This window comes from Fopius arisanus, unplaced genomic scaffold (assembly GCF_000806365.1).
Source record: "Fopius arisanus strain USDA-PBARC FA_bdor unplaced genomic scaffold, ASM80636v1 scaffold00050, whole genome shotgun sequence".
Lineage (NCBI taxonomy): Eukaryota > Metazoa > Arthropoda > Insecta > Hymenoptera > Braconidae > Fopius > Fopius arisanus.
In genome coordinates, this window is record NW_011887789.1 from 261,413 (window position 1) to 283,956 (window position 22,544).

At 35.8% G+C, this 22,544-nt stretch overlaps 1 protein-coding gene across 1 annotated transcript in view; it reads right to left on the reverse strand.

The window, feature by feature from the left end:
- sona (sol narae) overlaps positions 1-20,306 on the reverse strand; it is a gene marked incomplete in the record, with an annotated part of 35,441 nt that extends 15,135 nt beyond the window's left edge. Inside the window, 1 exon segment of the mRNA XM_011306855.1 lies at positions 19,982-20,306.
- Positions 20,307-22,544: the final 2,238 nt, after the last annotated feature.

The window sequence follows — 22,544 nt, forward strand, 5'->3', positions numbered from 1 at the left end:
AATTCTCGAAGTATCGGCGGGAGTTGTTGGCGATGGATTATGAATATTGAGGCAGATGATGTTGCGGTAGGCAAAGGGCAACAGGTTCCAGTCGTGCCAAGGATATCTTCCCCTGAGTTATGATTTCTTTATAATGTTTTTATATTTTTATAAGTCAGGTTCTGGGTTTCATGAAGCCGCTTCAATCTCTACTTTACAAGGAATTCAACAGTCCATAGGAGTGAATGAGAACGATTAGGGAACTTTCTCACTTTCCTGATGATTATGGCAGAAATTAATTGGAGAGGCGAGAATTTAAATGAGTGCTTCTGCATAGATTAATGAAGAACTGGAAAATTTATCTAATGAGCATTGTAATAATGGTGTCGTCGCAATAGGTCATCCATTTCATTATCAATTTTGATTGTCTTTTGATTAATAAATCGTTTCTACCGATGACAGTTTAAGATAATTAACTGAACTAATCTTATATTTTTATGGAGTCTAGATAATTGGTAAATTTCTTGTCACTCTAGTGAAATTTCAAGTTCTTTCACTTTTCATTTGAAATTTCAAGTGGAATTTTCTCGGTGATAAAATAAACGGTCTCATTAATAATGAAGAAATTTTGATTTTCGTGTGCGCTAAATATTAATTAATTCAATCCCATAATAACGCCAACACGTGGCAGCCACTTGTCATGTTGATTGATAATCTTCACACCTCGTCATTCCCGAGGACACGCAGATCATTCGCAAATAGGTTTCAATGTCACTTCAATTCAAGTGACTGAAGAATGAAAAATAAACAAATTGCTCCTCTCGTTATATTTCCTCAGAGCAAATTTGTCCTGTCGCTTATAGCCTCAAGATCGACGCTGAATAAATATGCAGAGATTGATGGAGACGTCAACACCTAGGCCATTTTCTTTGAGTGACTCTTTCGAACGAGATCGATAATTGAATGCACTAGTGCAAGCGATATTTCATTATTTTTTTATTTCAGGTAACAGTCGAGAAAAGATAAGAGGGTCTCTAGGGCCAGTGGTCTATTCAAACGTGAATAAATTTGAATTTAAATAACGCTAATCCGTGACGAATTTCAATTACCGGTTATAAAAATAAACTCTCAATTCTGGAGAACTCCTAGCGAATTTTCTTTCATCCGCTAGAAGTGGAAATAACTGATTTTATTGACAATTTCGTAATGACCGACACTTCAGTCGCAACATTTAGGATAAAATAATGTCTAACCGATGGAATTCCATCTTTACCTGTTTTAATTCTTCACGGCTAGTGCCGTGAGCGAAAGTAATACCTCAGTACTGAGGAAAATTACATAAACATTATCCAGATATTATTCATGGAATATTGGGGAATAATTTATCATCGAAATTTTTCATTACATTCTTGGGTTGGTAATTATCATAAGACTTGAAAAATTCAATGATTGGACGATGGGTTATTTTATTTACTCATTTATTCGATTGATAGAAAAAATTGATATTTTTTTTTAGAAAAGCGAATGGCGTGTCGCAACTTTTGATTTCAAGACTTGTTTCATTATTGTGGATCTTTTTTGGAGACTCTCACTTTGAGGAAGTTCTCTCACTCCGGAAGTCTATTATGAGAATGATGTTCATGTTTCTGTATACGTAATGAATAGCTTGATGTTGAAGAGTTGAGAGTCATCGCGTGCTGGAAAAATCAGCTCCTCCAGACTTAACGTTTTTCTGGAGATCGTTGGGGGAATTGGTGAGGTAATTAAAATGTTACGTGTCGTTTCAGTTTTTTTTTGTGTTGACATGTTGATAAGTCATTACAGGGCATGTCTTTGATTAGTGTGTTCACAATTACACTCAAGTCGATTTGTAATTATCCTGGGAATTTGTCCGAATGATGGGTTGAGGTGGAATTTCTACGAGCACTTCCTTATTCCCAGGAGATTGGAATATTGTAATTGCGTGATTGATATAATTACAATTGCATGATTCGGAAGTACGGTAAATATTTATATATCTGCGCGATTGTATTACACCGTCCAAAAAAATTTGGGGAAAATACGAATAAATCATTTTAAATAACTAAAAGTTTTATTGAAAATTCCAGATAATTCTGAATAATAATGAAAATAAGTAATTTCAGTTAATTATCAGTAATTTCCATATTCTGAATAGCATAAAAGTGGGGATTTTCTATCTCATTAGATTCTCCAATCCATGAATATTCAATATCAAAATCCATTGAATTTCCGTGGAATAATTTAACGGCAATTTATAGATTCTATTAATTTTTTTATAGTATCTTGAATCTCCACTTATCAAAGTCCTTGGAATTTAAGTAAAGCCAGAATACATAAAAACATTCCAGAATTGTTACAGAAATTGCCGCTAAAGAAGTATAATATTGCATTGAAAACCCATATAAATAAATATAAATAAATATAAATAAATATGATAAATATACATAATAATAGATAAATGAGAGATTCCGTGGACATTTTCACTTGAAATTAATCATGACTGTGAAATTTCACGAAATTCTTATGTTCCTCAAGCGTTTACCTCAAGCCTCTGGAGTATTTTTGCCATTTTGCAAGGAAAACTGTCACTCCAAATCCACGACAACTTTGTCCCCCAAGAGAACATGTGCCCCACTGGGAACAACAACCGGATATATCGATCTTTCACTCGAGAAAAACGCGAGACATACCTCAAGGTTAGTTTTGTCTGCCAAGACGTGGCGAAGGTCCGACCACACGTACTCCACCCATTAGCCTTTTTTTTTTCTCTCAGCATTTTAATGGAACACGTCGTAATCAGCAATGTTCTCATTTTCAAGTAATTGACAAACACCTTTACACTCACTATTTTTGTCCCACCGCACTGTCTCCGTTAATGATCTATTCGTTTACTCAATGTACGATAGTGTTTGGATGACAGGAGTGAAGGTCACGCAATGACAGGTTTTGGAATTTGACACCTTTCCAACTGGAATTTCATGGCATTTTTCATGACAGAATTATTTACAAACAACCCACAGGCCTCGTTGCACCAGTTTCAGTTAATTACGGAGTTATTGCCGATATCTTCTCGTTTTCCAGATTTTTTTTATAAATTTCTGAGAAGTCGGTGAGAGAGTTGGCGCGAAAAATATGCCGTTTCAATTTTTTACTTTTTTTTACTACTATTTGTGGAGGAATTTTTTGGTTTGTTCAGTAAAATTTTCCAAAAATTCACGAAACCACAGGAGATTGAGAAAAAATAATGATTAATAGGTCTCACCTCTTGATTGATCTAGTGGTAATTGGACATACGGTAGCTAACCCAACATATCGGATCGCAAAATATTATTCATACTAGTCTAGTATTTCAGGGAAATTACACTCAATTTAGTAGACAGGTGTTACTCGTTGAAGAAGAGATTTGAAAAATTGGCTGAATATTTTTCCCACGATTTCGCGAGAAATATTCTTGTTTTCATTGACATGTAGCAAGTACCTCCGCTTCTGCACACGTCTCACCCGCGTGTTTTTCTCTGCCTCACGCATCTCATATCGTCAGGGTCAAACGGGCATTCACGGGGATTACAATCCCATGTGTGATATGCGTTGGTCTGGGTGTTGTATTGAAAAAATTTGTCACCTTGACGGATTTTTCTGGTCGATCCACGGCAAACAGACGCGGTTCAAGGATCAGGCCGGAAGGCAGCGGTTTATTAAAGTGCGAGCTGGCGATCCCTCAAGTATTTTCCTACCACTAAAAGTACTTGAATCGAGAAAACGAATGATTAACCGATAACCAAAAATATTAAAAATAAATAAATCAATTATTATTATTACCAATTACAATAGTTTCCTCCTGGAGACTTAAAATGCTCCACCGGACAAGGATCTCGATGGAAATCCGAATAAATAAGCAACAATTTCATGATCAACACAATTTCTTAATGAGGGAATTACTGATCGTAATTAATGATGACCATATGCCGTGATTAAAGTTGTTGACGAAGATACAAACGGATACAACGGTATTAACATTAAGAGGAAATGTTAATAATGCATCAATAAGTCCAATTATATTTTGATCATCATTGCATAAAATGTCCATTAAGATATTGCATGGGATGAAATAATCGAAGGACTCATCGCCGTTTACCTCACAAAAAAAAAATGATTGATTATTGATGATTGTCTCGTGTGCAGACGACGAACAATGGCGGTGGTGGTTCTTTAAGAAATCATTGCTTTGTTCTGCACACGTGATGAATATATTCAACATTCATACATTTCCGCAATGCATCAGTTTTTGAATATTATTTATCATTGGTTTATTATGAGAGACAATGCAAAGGGAAAATGGAGGATTTTTATCTTGAAGTTCTTCGCTTCGGGCTAATATCGATTGTAACAGGTGATTCTGTTGCAAGGCGAACCAGTTTACCTTCTGACTTTTACGACGCGTTTGTTTCACACTGGATTTAACAAATCTATCGGCATAATTGTTCGGAGATTTCTCGACACCATAGTCGGTCTTCAGACAGAAATAACGATAATGATTAATGAGTTATTACACAAATTAATGAGTTGAAAATTAAATAAATTGAGAATTCAGATGTTATTTCTTCACAATAACAATAATGCGTGGAATAATAAATTCTTAAACGCTGACGAAATAAAATGTCATTTGTCAGATTTAATTGGACACTCATGACACTAATCCTGTTTTAAATTCAATAAATAAATATTGAAAATTCAATAATTATTTGGATTTGAAAACAAATAATTTTTCAACTACTTGAAGACGTCATGGGTCATCTTGAAAATATAGCTTCTTGCCTCACAAAACAAATTAGTGTATTCAATAAAAAAAAATTCATTCAATAATTATCGCTCCCTTCAACTTCAATTCCATGGGAAAAATAAGCGGATTACAGCGGTATAGCAATAAAAAATACCTGTTTGTGGACTTAGGCAGTAATTCATACGCTCAAGTGCGTGAGTCTCAAAAGAATTGATTTATCTCGACTGTGGAAAATACAAATGAGTTAGCTTTGAATTTTAAACGATCTAGTATAACTCCGACTTGAATGGCAGATTTATCACTCATTTTGAAAATGATATTCCATATGTATGTGAGTTCTTTCATTGAGGACGTGACAAAATAGTCAAGTGATTGGAGACAAGCCGAGGGGTTTCTTCTAATGGAGTTTTAGAATATCTGGGCGTTGGACGGATCAGGATTACTCATCTCAGAGATGATTTCATAATCACTGGTCGGAGATAACTTGACGTAAATCACTTGACCATTTCCTTTTTGAATTTTGTTAATATTGACATTAACTACGTTCTCATGAATGGACGAATGAAATATAGCTGAGACTGAGAGAATTATATTCGATATTACCCTGACCGTTACATTTCTTACGTCAGGGAAGTCATGACTGCGTCAAAAATTTCAATAATTACCAGAATTTTCCGGAATTGCCCCTATACATTACAAAAATTCATGATAAACATTATAAATTTGTTATTTAAAATGCAATATCTATCATACAGCATAATTTGATATATTTATTCAGGAATTGAGGTGGAATTCCAAGAGAATGAAAATTTCCGAAAAATTTCCCAATTTCCGAGGAAAATTGAGGAAAAAAATTTTTAACGGAATATATTCATGATGACGATAGGAGAATATAATGCAGTTGGTATCACCGGGAGGGCGAGAATGAAATTTGATCGTCTCCTCTGGAGCCGTAAAAATGGAGAACCAGTCTGTGATGCAAGTAGTCGGACGCTTATTTAAGTCAGACCTTGATCATTTAATCCATAAAAACAACGCGATTGTGAGGACACGTGCAGCTGAGGAATTCGCTGGATAATTAAAGACTTTTTCGCTGAAAATATCTCAATTAAATTGACAACGAGTTGTCAATCCCACGGACAGTATCGAAATATCAATCAAATATCAGACAAGTAATGATTATCAGCCTCCGGTATTAACCCTTCAATTTCCTCTTCAAAACTAGTCACCAGTGAAACGTCAAATAAAAATTAATGAAATTCAATAAAAAATTATAATGATGACATTTCATCAATATTCTAATAAAATTTAGCCTTGAGGCGGAGTATAAATTCCTACAATTTTTATAAATAAACTTCTTCGACGGTTGAGGTAGAAAAGACTTGGATTAATTTTTTATTTCGAATTAGTATCGATCTTTCGATTTTATTCTCCCGTTCAAGTGGCCGTAATCCACTCGTCATTAGAAGATATATTCGTGTTATTCTCGATACCGTTATATTTCCCGCGAAGAACCCAGAAAAAAAGTGGATTGATAAAATTGAGGGTTCTCGCCTCGGCGGGAATAATTATTTCCCACGAAAAAAAAGTCGGCCGTCAATCAATCAAGGAAGTCCTCCTCTAAGAATTAAATTACTCGAGTGACTGAGGTGGCGGATGGTTCATCAGAAACTGAATAATTCAATCAACTCCATTGGCTAGGTCAATTAGCAGGATTAGCAAAAAAGATAGGGCTTAATGACCCAGATGGTGGTCTATATATCAATTCTCCCCCGATGACCTTCACTTGGCAATCTAATTAATTGCCGGTCCCCATGAGTCACGGTAGTTTAGAGAAAGACAAAGCTGGTGACACCGTTGGGAACAACAGGTGAAGAAAAAAAATTCCACTTGCCAGGGGCTCGATAATAAAGGTAGAAGAAATATTTGTAACGAAAAAAAAAAATATCGCGGGTCTGAAAGAGGCGCGGTGGCTCGAACGTTGACCTCACCTCGAATCTCGTTTCAATATCTCGTTAATTCCACCTGAATTTTTCAGTGTTGAATTCACGTGCCTAGAGAGAGGCTCTCATGGGAGAAAATTGCCGCTCAAGGTGAATTCTATCAGAGTGGGAACTAAAAGTCTGACGGGTGTGGGTTATAAAAAATGCCGAGATTTTTTTTTGTCTCGCGAACGGCATTTGTTCTGTTTATTTTTCCCTGTGATCGGGAATTTTCGTGTCCAGGTGAGACATCACTCAACAGAAATTTCTCCCTAATTACACTCTAATTACAATCGATAAACCAAGTCTCATTTTTTTTTTCTCAGCGACGGCAGGAAATCATTGAAGCCTAGAATATGATTATAAAAAAAATATAATGATATATTTATGTACTTATCATATTAATTATTTATCAATGTTATTCACATCAATTTTTCCTTCTCATATGTTAAATAAATACAATGAGTATTCTAAATTCTAAATTGAAATTGCCGTAATAAAGTGCTATCGGATTAAATCCTGTTATCAAAAATCTCCATTAAAATCACCTGGCGATTGTAAACCCAGCCATCAACACCTCAAAGTGTGAATTTTTTTAACGCCCAATATTTTATCGCAAAATCTTTTATCGATGTCTTACTCCACTCGACGTGCAAATGGAAACCAAAGGGAAATGAGGAAAAAAGGTGAGCAGGTGAGAATTAGCAAAATATGACGTTAATAAATCCACAATGAGTCTTTGTAGATTTCCGGCCATTTTGTCAAAGTCGATATATCAATCTGAAATTTCTCTTGCGATGACATCAGCTGCTTGGATTGAGACTTAATCGGACAAATAGTTTGTTTTTATTGACCGTCACGTTTTCCTGCCAAATAGAGTTATATCCAATCATTCACCTGCTTTACCTCAATTATACCTCTAAATATATCTAAATCTACTCCATTAATTTCAATATTTTAATATTTATGCGCGGATCTCTTTCAAATGTGCCGCACATATAATTGAATTGGTGATCGAGAGAATCCAACGGCGTCCAAATTTTGTTCAATTATTTTTGAGTAATTAATTGTTTCCCGGATCGGGATCACCCGTTGATGATTCGCTGGAGATTTTCGGGATGACAGGGGCATATTAAACATTAATGAATATTTTTGATACTCGGGTCCACGAGTAACTCGTGCATTCGCTTTTAACCGACAAGTGAGAGTATGCGAATTGTTCTCACGCTCGTTCATTATATCGCTAAAAAGTGAATGGGGGACCTCGGATTTTATATATGGAATTGTATCATACTTGCCACGTCGTGCACCAACCTCCCCCTCCTCCTCCCCCACTCCTGTAGTTTATTAAACTATTTATTATATTTTTTAGAAGCAATTTTTCAGACGAATAAATACCACAGAATGGCGCAGCTATTTTCAATTCAACAATTTTTTCTTTTGATTCAATTGACATTTTTTTTCAACACCCATTTCATCTTAGATAACAATTATTAACAATTATTAACAACTTCAATTTTATAAATTGTTCTTTGGAAATTTCCAGGAGATATTGCTGGTCTAATAACGGAAATTATTCGATAAATTTGAAGACGATTTATCGGGTTTATTATTTGATGGGAAGTACTAAAATAAATGGAAATTCGTGATTCATTCGATGTATAATGTATGAAATTAAAGTTCTCATTCTAAAAATCGTGTAGCTTGAAAAACAATGAATAATAAGTCGTAACAAAAGTTATTCTCTGATTCACTGGGCTTTGGAGTAAATAGTAAATAGACGTGGGTGGGGTGGCGAGTAGTAAAATGTCCACAAAAATATTGTCAGTAATGTCCTTATTAAGATATTCCTGCTGAGTCATACTGATGAATTATCTTAAAAAATCCGCAACACCGACAATCACATGGACATCATCGAAGGAGTAACAAGAAATATAAAAAAATAAAGATCAAATTTCAAATGTCTGAATTTATCACTAATGTCACTGGTCATATATTTACGATCATCTTGTCAATAAATTAGAAAGATATGTCCAATTCTAATTTAAAAGATGTGTGACCCACACCTTCATCTCTCAATTCAACAAAAATAATGGACACTTGATAAATCACTGGTAGAAATTTACGTCTCCGTTCTCAGAGCTGAAATTTCAGAATATATTGTCATTAAAAAATAACAACTTCCTTATTTTTCCAGGCAAATGGTGAGAAAGTCAATGGAATATTCGAATTTTGGACATTGAACTTTAGGCTCGGCAATTTAATTGCATATAGTTGAATCCCTCAATGCCAATCTCGTTATCGAAAATTCTTCCGTCAATTTAAGAGGAAATTTACGATTGAAGGTCTCACAGGATCGGTGAAGAAAAAAAAGGGTAATAAATAATTCCAGGTTATGAATGAAAACTGAAAGTCAAGTGGAGTCGAGAGGCAATGGTGTCTATGAACTGGAATGCCCATTGGACGAACCATTGGACAAACCATTGGACGTTGCTGCAGGGTAAATGTCCAAAGCATATGGGAGGCAGATGCAAGGATAACAACTTTTCCCTCTTTACGGTTGAGATAAACATAAATCCTCGAGGAGTGGATCCTTTATCGCTGAGACCACCTCGACAGCTATATTTTGGGTATGGAATACGGGGTAATGAATCCTGAATTATATTACTAATATTTTTCGCCCCGAGTGAGACACCAACGGAGAAATCGACGAAAGTGCAGCCCATTGAAATTCCACTCACGAATTTTTCAGAACGAAGATATACATCAGGAAATTATCGTCTCATCTATTTTTTTGTTTTATTTTTGTAATTCATTTTGTGGCACTCGAGATGCAGTTGACGAAATTTTTTGGTTAATGAAATGATTCAGATGAAAAGTTGAGGTTTTAGATTATTTATGTGGATTTTTACATTTTTTATTGTCTGAATCAGGTGAATTCGCTAGGAAGAACTCGTTACCTCGGCATTAATGAAGTGAGGAAATAGGATAATTTTAGAAAGTGCGAGAGTTGCGTTGAGTTCAAGATTTTCTTCAGAATTGATGATGAAAGTTCACAGCATCTTCGGACTATTGTTACCAAAACGAATAAATGACAAGAAATCTTCAATATTCAATAAAAAAGACAAGCTGCTCCGTAAAATTTCTGGGATTTCCCTCCTAAATTCAGAGTAATTGAAAATAAAAATAAAAAATAAAAAAATTCCTGCCAGAAAATTCTGAAATGTCAATAAATTTCGAAAATTGACTGAAAATTTAATGTTGCCTCTAAACCGCTGAATGCCCGAATGAATGAATCGCGGAAATAAAAATTATTCATTATTTCCCGTGGAGTGCATCGTGTTTTTACAATTTACTTGCAGAAGTCATGACCTTTCCAAATGGTTACGAACTGAAAAATAAAATACTATGCCCCTGTTGCATAAGATTTTGAGTGGTGGTAGGTTAGGTACGATTACGTCGTCAGTAATATTTCAAATGGAGAATCTCTCCTCAACGAGGTCAACGTAACGCCTTAGACTAGGATAGAACAAAACAAAACTGAAAGCACTCACCTGGACGGAGGTAAAAAAGCAAGGCTATAAAATGATGTGATAATGTGTCATTTTAAAATCTTATTTATGACAAGGTATTTTTCCCCCCATTTGAATTTCTACCGCAGACGATTCATCATCGGTGCAGAAACCACAGAACTATCAGCAAACATTAGTGGGAATCACATAAAAATTAATAGCCCCCATCGCTCGCGTGACCATTAAAAAATCTTTCTCCGAAATCCTCGGGAACTCTTGTTCTTTCCCACCGTGCAATTAATCTTTCCCTGAAAATTCAGCCGATCACCTTGAAATCACGTGTTTGATTCCCCGTAGAATCACGGGAAAAACAAACTATAAAACGAACTTTTTTTTTTTTCGTTGAAAACTGGAAAGAAGACATTAGCAGTAACACCTGAATTTAAACCTATCATCTTTGATTTACTTTACAGCTTAATGCAGCATAAAATTTCCCAATCAAATTTAAAAAATATTTTATCAAAATATTTCGAGTGCAATCTCTGGTGCATTTCTCGGAAATTTTTATGATACGTCGACACTGAAATTTCAACGAATTCCACAATTATGAGGACTATATATTATTTTAGAAATGAAAAATGAAAAATGGCGGAGAGTAAAAATGGTGACAGCGCGATGACGTGTAGTGATAATAGATAATTAATATAATGGAATTGATAAGTGTTAAGGATTCACTCTCGATGGATACTCAAGATCCGTTATGGTAGGTTAGTCATCCGTCGATTTCAGCATATTTATTCCTCCTCCTGCCATTTGCAACTTGTACACTGGAGTGGAGGGCAGTGTGTTCACAAGTACTTGCGAAATGTAACGAATGCACCGGCGTGTCTGTGCACAAGTTGTACACAGCAACAAATGAGAGAGGGGGTGTACCCTCCTTGGGCACAAAAAACTTTCGCAATACCAGGCACTTATAAAACCACCATTGTGTTTTATACGACTACGGTAATATCCGTTGAAATTTATCGAGAGGCTAAAGTCACTCGAGCGTAATCCATCTTTGTGTGTTAAACTTTCAAAGTAACCTGGAATACTTCGACCTCACTGCAATTGTCGTTGCTGTCCCAATCATTTTGTATTTTGATTGATTATTTTCTACTGATCGTGCATTTCAATTGATTTTTTTTAATCGATTTCAATCGATAATTGATACTCGGTGAATTTCCACTGGAGGCCATTCGGGAAATTTTTTGGAATTTCCAGTTATTGAATTTATTTCATCGTTTGATTAAATTCAAAGGGACTTCTGAAAAATCGATAATTATGAAAAAAAGGAAATTCGATTGATCTCACTTTATCACTGCATTATCTTTAGCTTGAGGCACCGTGTGGGAATTCAATGGAATTATTCATTAAAAAAATCGGTAATGCATTTCTTTGGGAATAAATCAATTCGTGAGATGAAGAAGTGATGAAGAAAATATGAATAATGATTTCGTGGATGAGCGGCTCGATGGCCAACCGGAAGTCCCATGCATCAGACTTTAAGAGCCTTCGAGTCTCACAAAAAAATAAATGATTGTATCGTTACGCAGGCGTTACCCGGTACAGTGTAAAAAAGTACCGACTTTTATTCCTTCGCAATTTTATTCGAGTTCGATATGTCCTTGACCCGTATCAAGATACACCACCAGTTCTCTCGATCACTTACCGATCTCCGATCGGTGAATAACTCACATTTTATTTTTTGGTTACAACATTTCCGACATTTTACTGGAGACACTTGTCATTACTTTTTTCTTTTTTGATATTGAATCGATTTTTTTTTTTTCGTCGTGAATGATCGCTGCCACATTCGATGACGAGGTCGCATAACGTTCACGAAATAGTTGTCTGAGGTTTCCGAGCATTTGGGTTTTTTCGGCGATTAGAATTCAATGAATTATCTTGTCGCGGAAGGGATTGGAGGAACATCGACGATTATTTTTCTCGATGAGAATGAATTTATGGTTGAGGATGTACAAGTTCTGTCTTCTCATAGAAAAATCATGATAGAGAATAGAATAAAATTCCATCATGAATGAGTCATTTCCATTCCATTATCATTCTCACATCCTGATGATTTCTAAACAAAAAACTGATCAGCAGTAACTCAGCCTAGTCTAGTTATGAGCCCATCTCTTTATCGGTGCGAAAAAGATATGCTTGATTTTTCCTCTGCGTGGCAAATGGATTTTTCCAAATTCATCATTCATGAAATTTTCCAATAGTGAAAATTAATTTTTCCTGTGGGTGGGAAGTGATTTTTTCCGATCCACCATTTATCAAATTTCCCAGAAATGGACGTAGGCACTCGACCCTGTCCCGTTCAGTGGCAAAATCCATGAATGAGAATCTCAAAAAATTTTTGAATGAAAAAAAAAGGCAACGGATACTTCCGCAACAAAATCCCCGATGACGATCCCCCTGGATAATTCCCACATGTTGTCATTATCCGCATCATCTCATTATTCAGTTCGCCGAGAGGGATTAGCATAAATCATTAAAATTCTCAAAATTCTCATGCCCGAAAGTATTCACGATAAAACATAATATCGATTTACTTCTCGGAGGAGCCGTCAAGCCTCAACGACGATAAGATCATTCAGAAGCGGATGATACGAGTGTAAACTTTACTTGAATCACATTTTTCCCATGACTCCTGCAGCCTTGAAAAATGGTCTTGAGCCTCGGATCCATGAGAATCCCCTGGTCAATGATTTATTCCCGTTGGTGAGATTGATTTCGCGATTTCTAAGAAGTCTCGAGGCCCCCGCTAAAATCCCCTCCCTCCCCCCCACGCAATCAGAGCCAAGATGACCTTGACCCGTATCAAACTAGAACGCATCTACCCCGTGGACTTTGTGAGCAAATGGTGTACCTCAAATGCTCCCACGAAATACAAACTACACTTTCGCAATTCCGTCGACAGCGACAATTTCACTCTGACCGTGACTCGATTACTAATTAAATTCCACGCACTTTATACTTTTTCACGTGTGGGCATCGAATGACTTCCATTAACCATTTTATCATCAATCATCGATTGTTGGAATTACTGGGTCATTTTCGTTGCTGTTCTCTTCGATTTTTCTGCGCAAAAATTTTTTCACGCTGCTCTATTTTTTTTTATATTCACGTCATGATGCACTGATTTTTTTGGATTCTGAACGTGAATTTGTGTTCAATTTGTTTTGTTCTCCAATTTTTTTTTGTTTCATAAAAAAAAATTTGCAGAAGTTTTCCAGAAATTTTTTGAAAATTTCGAAAAAATATTCCGATTACAATTTTTTTTTTCTCGGGTATTTGATGGACTCCCGACACCGGAAAATAAATTTCATAATTGAATTCTTCAGTTGCTCAAAAAAAAAAACAAAAGATCTCCAATTAATTTTTCCGCGTACGTCAATTCTCGGAACACTGAAAATTCATCTCGTCTGTTCATCAACAATCCGATGTCACTCCTTCATAATTAGCTTTGATTCGCTAATTGGCGAGGTAATTTTGTTAAGACAATTTCATAATTCTTCCTTCCACCGAGAAATCAACTTTACGCTCTACTTGCTGGTGATTTCAATTCCCCCGTTGCAACATCAGAGACCGAGGCGAGCTCCAACTTGGAAAAGATAACAATCGGAAGTGATGAAGAAAATTCAATTGAGATTTTATTTTTTTTCATTATCTTTTGCTTCATCTCTCATTCATTCCCACCGGGAGAGTTGCGGCGATCCGGAGATTTCAATGCCACCATAAGCGATACCCGCATACCAATACCGCACGTACACTCATACCGATTATTTCGGTTTTTAGGTTGACAGCTCATGTGGGCTGCACTCTTGACCTGTTTAGGAAATCAACTCCCCAAAGTCCATCGTGAGGTAATTTCAATTTAATTTTCTAAAAACCGTCTTTATGATTTCATACAAACACCGAAAATCCAGTTTCTTTAAATGAGTTGTGTAAACAATTACGATAAATCTGAAATACCAGTAATTAATCATCTTAAATTATTTCAGATTTGGCATTTTCCATTAGAGATCACCTTGAATCTTCAGTGGAACTCTTGTCAAGGAGAGAAAGAAGGAGAAAATCGTTTAGCGGCGGATCGTCAGATCGAAATTCAAATGAGGCCCTCGCCTTAGAGACAATCCAACGACTTTTTTAAACCCCTGAAAATGATAATGATGTCGTAAAAGTCGCCGAGATGAACAATTACCGAAATATGGATCTCAGTTTCAGATAAACACGTGCTGCCGATTTGATGCGACCTTATCGGGAACTGCGCAGATGGTGGACCATTGGACAGGTCGACAATCCCATCACATCAATTTTTGAATAATGTAATTCATTGATGAATCATCATCTATACATCATCGTGAGAAAAATATCCATAACAATTTGGGGAAAAATACCGCGGCGAGAACTTTTAGATTCGTCTAACGACTGGTCGTCTCTAAAAGCCGCATTTCAAGATTATTTCTTATTTGATTTATGAGCCGTCGGAATCGGCGGAAATACGAGAAAAGTTGTCGCAGAAGAGAAAAAATGTGTGTGGTCAAAATTTTTATAAATAGTTCTCCCGTGGATACATATTACCGAATTTCAAATATACAATTAAACATTTTTAATTGAAATTCCGGCACATTAATTCTCATCTTCGCCGTTAAAGATTGAAAATTTTACCAAACAAATGGAAATCGGGAATTCTGAGTAAATTAGGATAGCTCTATGTCGACGTTTGAATTAATTTTTTCGAAATTCGGGATTTAATTCGTAGAAATTGGAGCTCTTGAAAATCATTGACAATTAAAAATCTCCTCAAGTAAATAAATAATTATCAAAATGCAGGTAAATTGCACTGCAGCCCATAAAATTTATATTTTTTATACCTGTGTAGTAGAAAATTCAAGGGCAATTATTAATATATTTTTGGCTTCGTGAAGACCGGCTCGGTTTCATTTTCATTCCTGGAACAAGAAGTAACCAGTCAGATATTTCATGCAATTTGATAATCCGTAGGGTTTCTAAATGACATATTTACCGTTAGTCACGAAGTCCCAGGTAGTCGCGGCCTGATGCAATTAGTTTATGCAATCGGTGGGACACTTGGTGACGAGCGTGTAACAGTAGATGTTATTAAAATCCTAGTTACCGGTACTTCGAGGATACGACGTACTGAGGTATCACGAATGTGTTCCGCCGTTGGCAAAACGTCAAGGCACACGATGACGTTCTATATTATTTTCGTAACGGTTCTTCAGGCACTTTGTGCTGAGTGAAAATGAAAAATCCCTCCAAAAATTCATTTCTTCAAAAAAAATATTCACTTTGAATTATTGAAACAAATTAATAAAAAATTCATTCAACTTAAAAAAAAAAATTGAGAAATCGCGGGAATTTTAAACTTTTATTGAAAAATTATCTGACACGGTGTCGTATACCGTGACTAGAACATTCAATTAGTTTCGCAGGATAAATCTTCTGTGGAGTGAAGCGATCTGGACTTCTCTTCCGTTATTCACCAGAATCGACATCCGGAGAAATGTCTCGTTCTATTGGAATGGAATGTCTTTGGTTCTGTCATCAAGATCATTCTTTCCGAATTGATTGGTTTGTCAAGTGACTTTTCCCCGCGCTGCAGAGAAAGCGCGGTGGCATTTTAAAATGCAGCCTTTCACTCGCGATAAATCGATAACTGAGATACATTGATTATCGATTAGACTTATCGATCATACGTTATGCAGATGGTGAATGACTCATAGGATAAATTAACAGACATTCCGCACTGGGAAAATTGATCCACTAATTAATCGATATTATAAAAAAAAAAATTACAAATTCAGACTGAAGGTTATACTTCCACTGAAAAATTAAAATAATAATTGACAATTGAAGACGTTCCATTTTGCCTCTCCCCACTACGAGTTCCTTTCAAAAATAAAATTGGTAGAGTGCGGGTAATTAGTGTCACCGACGGCATCCGAATTACCGTATGAAGGACACGACCTAAAATTCACACCACAACCGGAGAACGTACGAAGAAAATAGTTTAAAAATGAAGAACTCTATTCGCTCCACGGAAGCTGAACGTCAATTTGCATGACTATGTGCCATCCACATACAGTCTATTTAATCCTCCATTCTCATCCGAAAATCACCTCAAGTCCCTCATGCCTGACCATTGTCTATTCAGTTCCCACCAATCGACTGTCCCATAAAACAAATCCCGAGACAAACTATCCGACTAATCTTGCAAAATACTTCACTCAAATCCTCCACTCGCAAATGAATCATAACTACTCTAACCATAAACATCAACATGTAATTCAATGAACGCAGAAACATTCCTCGCGAGACATGACAATGTTCCACTGCATGTCGATTATTTTTTTTACGCTTGTTACATCATCGGTGTTGATATGTTACCAGCTACTGTCAATTGGCAATCGAGAATTCTGATGAACGTGTGAAGATTGATTATTTGGTAATCAGTATCATAATTCACCGATTGATAATTAGACTGACTCGGATTAAGGAGAAAATTTAGTCGGATTCAAGTAGAAATTATTTCATGATCTTTGTGATGCCACACGTTCAATTGAATTGAATTGAACTGTATTATTATTCCACCAATTTTTTTTTCCTGAAATTATAAGAGGCTGGATGGAGCAGGTAATTTTTTAATCATTTCCTGGACCTTGGGTGGAAATTCCACCTGTCATTAATCTCCGGGATTTTACTAGGAAAATTGACAAGAAAAATGTCTGCTCGTGCAGTCAAGGATACTCGAGTATTCTAATATTTTTTGTTGCGTGTAGAATATTTAACAATTAGAGGTGCCATTAGAACCTTCATTAAACCCCCACAATTATTTCCAATTCACTGAAAACTTTCCAATTATTCAATTTATGTCACGCCGTGCTATAAACCACTGGGCTATGCAATTTTCGCAATTTTTGTTGCACGAAAATCTCGCATATAACGAGATATTTTTATTCTTTCCTATCTGGAAAACTCTCTAAACTAAATCTAAAATAAATAGATCATTTTACCCATAACAGATTGCATAAAATATCTAAAAAGTTCACAACATTGAAAATACATGACGACAAGTGTTTCTGAAAATAAAATAAAAATCCAACATGTTTCCGGTGAAAGAAGGATAAATTTGGAAATTCCTTTGAATTCAGGAGTTTCACCGTCAAGTACTGATAGCCAGGTGTAAAATTTCAAACGACACTTTAAAACAATCAATTAATTTAGCAGTTCCTGGTGTTGAAATGGAAATGCCGGGATACCTCTGGAGCCGGAAGTTGGAGAGATAATCTTTAATGGTGGCGGTGAACAAAATGAAAAGTTACCCTCGGGCTCATATCACGATTAGATATATACTCACGGCCAGTTTTTCAGTCTCAATATGGTATTACTCGAGTGGTGAATGCTCAACAAGATTCAAGTTAATAAGGAGGAATAGTTCGATGGATAATCGAATGCGCACGCGGAAGCTAACGGCCGGTTATTCTACTTCGGGGCAATATCGACTTACGATTTGTACCTCGAAATTCTGTCATACACCTAATTATGTTGACAAAAAAAATGTACGTCACCTTTAATGGCGTGCGTTTAACATTTATGGGTGACGATTATTCTACTCATTCATCATTTTCTCTCAATATTTTTCCCAAGAGAATCTCAAGTCCCAGGAAGGCAATTTCTTTCAGGAAAAATACAGGTTTTTTATTACAGATGTTCTACAACCCCACGATGGGATTGACGTGAGAAATTATAATAATTCCAAACCTCATTGAAAAACAATTACAATTCCACATTAAAAACCCAATTTTATGAAGGGTTGTAAATTGAAATTGAAGTTCAATTCATGCAATTAAAAATTCAATTAAATTGCATAATGGATTTTCGACAATTCAAAAAAAAAATCAACTTCATTGTGATTCCATGGTCATAAAGAGGCAGAAGTGAGGTTTCCTCTCAATCGAAAAACCTTTTGAGTTAAAAAATTACACAACTCCCTTTTGATCCCCAGATATCGACTGAAACCTGATTGAAAAAAAATGGTGTAATTGAATCATTCTCTTCAGAACTCGTTTCCAACCTAGAGTTTCTTTGTTCAAGCTCAAAAAAAATCCTGTTGTCATTACGCGTTGTACGCATTGGTGGCACAGTCTTTACAAGACTCGGACTAAGTTTTTAATTGATAGAACATATATAAGATAATTTTCCAGGAGCGTACATTGCTCCAAACAGCCGCAAGCTGTATAATAGTAAAGTACACAGCATCTGACACCAATAAAACCCCATAAATTCTCGTTTCCTACTGCACTCTCGAGCATCTTGAGTCTGTAATTACCGGATTCGTATTACAAATGAAAAAAAAAACCGTGTTTCCCCTAGCACAAAGTAGTTGAAGAAAATCATGTGATCAGGTTGAATGGAGAGAAAAGTGAAACGAAATCCAATGCAAGTGGAGAAGATGTGAATGGTGTCGTGAGTTATTTATGATAGCTTTGTGATAGTGATGGTGAGGAATTTTAGGCGCGCCTTTATTATTCTCACATTAATATTTAATCTATCATCTCAAGCTCATCCGTCTAGTCTAGTCGCAGATAATTGAAGTGATACGTTAAATCAATTTCAAATCTCATTTCTTTGTCCGCAAGATTAGCCTGAATTTCTTTTCTATCTCAGAATTTTATTCAATCGTATCTAATTTCACAGCTTCCTTTGTTATTTTTCATTAACATGCAATAAAAAAGCGTTATTTATCATTATTTTTTTTTTCATTTATTTTTTAGAAATCGAAGAGGTGAAAATTAACGGAAATGAGAATGAGTGGAAACGAGAACAGATCGAGGCTTTCAAGAAGAGTACATTTATATTAAATTTATTTTCAGGTTGTTAATGAAAAATTAATTGACGCCTTGAATAGTCATGGGGATTTAAATTTTCCGCTCCGTACGACAGCTAATTTAATTGAAGATAGTGAAAGTTCAGGTGACTATTTTCCGGGTTCACTTTACACTCTTTATCATTTTTTCCTGATATTTCTGTTGCTTTCCCGCAAATTGAACAATTGGTTATTTCAACATTTGGTAACTGCAATTTTCCAAAAGAAATAATAAAAATAATAAAAATTACGTCGACGATTTCGCCAATATCCATTCTATTGAAAATGCCAATCAATTTAACGATCGCTTATAATAATGAAAAAAAAATGACAGAAAATTTTCATGATCGATTAATCGAGTGAAAATTAATTGAGGATTGAGATAATGTCTCAAATATATTTTTTACGCTGGTAATTAATTCCTCGGGTGTTTGTGGCTGGTATTATTTCACCTCTGGGGCCATAAAACTGGAACATCTAAATTCTCATCAAAATAGAGCGTGACAGCTCCAAGGCAATAAGAATCCAGGGTGCGCCTCCGTTTGGATTTAGCATCCGCGAGCAATTGCATTCTGGGGATAAAAAAAATGAATCACTTTGAAAAAATCTCGGGGACGAGACACATATAATAGTGGTCTCCCGACAAGAGCAACTGCGGAATGGAATGGAACGGAATTGCAGCCCGACTATTACAAAATATCAGCTTTCACCGTATCAGCCGGTACGAATACAACAGATTTCTTCGTGTGTATGTGAATTGTACCTAGTGTGTTCGGTATTAACTGAGGGAACCGATCCAAGATCCAATGCCTCCACTCCTGGAATATTACACTTGAAATGTTAACAAATTTTCAATTTTTTATTAATATTTTTGAGGACAAAGCCACAAGAAAATTCTGGTAATTCTATTTTTCGCGCATATTGCACTAAAAACGGTGAAAACGTGGAAAATTCAACCAATAATTATTCTGAATTATCACATAATGTCGACAGCCCAATAAACGATAGGATAACGTTCACTAATTAGACAATGACACAAATTCAATGGATTATTTCCGATTTTACGTGCGCAATCGCCGCGAGAAAATCTGTCATTACGCTAATTCGAAAGGATCACGACTAAATTCCAATTAATATATTCATGAAGCAATTGGAAATGATAATGGAGCTTTTGATATCAAAAACAGGACCAGATTCCCTTTCCAAAGGCCTCCCACGATATCACGCGGAGCTCCACGTGAGCGTTTGCAAACCACTCAATGCTGAACTCCATGGAAAGTGCATTTAATACATTTAATTTTTTCTCCATTTTTTTTTATTCACCATCTGCATCGACCACTCGTGTTGCTTGATCCTGCTCCAGGGGCTATTATTATTTCTCTCTATCTGTCCCACTAAATCGTACAGTATAAATCCAACTGCCAGGATGTGAACCGTAAGGTTATTCCACAGGGCAAGAAGGTGACTTGAAAAATTATTTATGACTAGGTAAATTATGCCATTGAAAAAAAAATCCATTTGTTAATAACTCCTGTATATGGGGACTATAAATTCTATAATTATGGTAATAATCAACAATAAAATTGTCTCTGTATCGAAATATTTCTGAAAATCATGAAAGATTAAGGCACACAATTCCCCATAATGCAATTTAAAAACGAATAGGTTGAAATGCGATAATATTGTGCAATAATAATTTCACAACACGACCGTACACATATTGACCTTGAAGACATATTAAAGTGTATACCGCAAACGTGTCTTATTTTTTAAGTTGCGTTAGAGTTAATTTTTGTAACCATTTGCCATGGATTTATCCATCTGGTATTTCGTCCCTGGATAATGTCGAATTCGCTCGAGGGAATTCAAGATCCAATTTAAGATGCTCGATCTCCTGGTAATATTGGACTTGAACGAGCCGAGTAGCTTCGTTAGAATTCAATTAATTGGCGGATAGGAACAGACCAGCGGTTTCAGGGCATTGGATTTTGCAATGAACATTGGAATGTTCGTGATTCAATCAACAGCTGATGACCCAATCGACGCAATTTTTACTGCTCGATATCCATCAGATGGTGGATTAATTCAAAACAATCGTCCAATTATTCGCAAATGAGGAATTTACTTTGTCGATCATTACGACTGATTACCTCTTGCAATATCTGCGGTAAAAGAAGTCTGCGGACTGCTTTCATTATTTATTGTTATTTATTGGTAATAAATCAGCGATCCGCTTCCGAATGTCATCTCAAAAATATTATTATCGCATACACAAATAAATATTTTTCTCCGTGCGAACCAAGACTAAATAATCAGTCCAATCGTATCACTACGTGCTGTATGAGAATTTTTTATTGCAGAAAATTGAGATGCGTTTAATGACTTCGTTAGCTCATCCTCAAGTAGACGAAGTTAAAGGTCAGTTGCGTGAGGAGATTTTTTCAGCCAATCGACATATTTCCAGAGTAATTTCCTTCACCGCGAAATGTCAAAATCATTTTTTTTATCTTTGTTTTGATCGTTAATATTTTATTGCACTTTTGGTATTTTGGAAAATGTGGAAATTTATTTATTTGGTGTTCAGAGAATCTGGAAAATCGGTGGGAGTTGTCTTCTATAATCATTCATATTATTGATCGACTAATTACGATAATGATTTCTATGAGAAACAGATGATGTCGGGAGTATTAATGAGCAAAAAATACGAGATGGAATGAAAAGTGCAGAATCACTTTTGCAATTGCAGTAGCTAATGTCAATCCTCGGAGTTGAAGACCCCATTGACTCCTGGGGGAACCATTTTATACATAAAAACGAGAGTAATTTTTTAAACCGAAGTTCTAATTGAAATTCTACGATGAAAATGGATTTCATCGGAGTGAATTTGCGATTTTCGGCCGTCAGTTTTCTTGCGGTTATTGTGGGAATTTTTTTAGTGCAATAACTAGTGCGGATTGTCTCATTATCTTAATTTTTTTAATTGCACGATCAGTGTCGGGTACATCAGGAGCTGTCCACGTGGTCAAACTCTGAATTGCAAATTTCATCGTCCCCGAAATTCGCGTAAACACCGTTACGAATTGAAATTCAACTTTTGAGCACACGTGCGATGTCTTTCACTCATTTACCACTCGAGAATGAACGGTCCGTAAAGATGAATTCGGTCATTGGATGAAAGATCCACGAAGGAACAACGGAAAAAAAAATTCCCCGATTCGAATTTTATTGTCTACGAATTCACGCACGGGGAATACTGGATTTATCACCCTGTCGTTAATTAACTTTTTTATTTTTTATCATTTCATATTCATTCAATCAGCGACAAA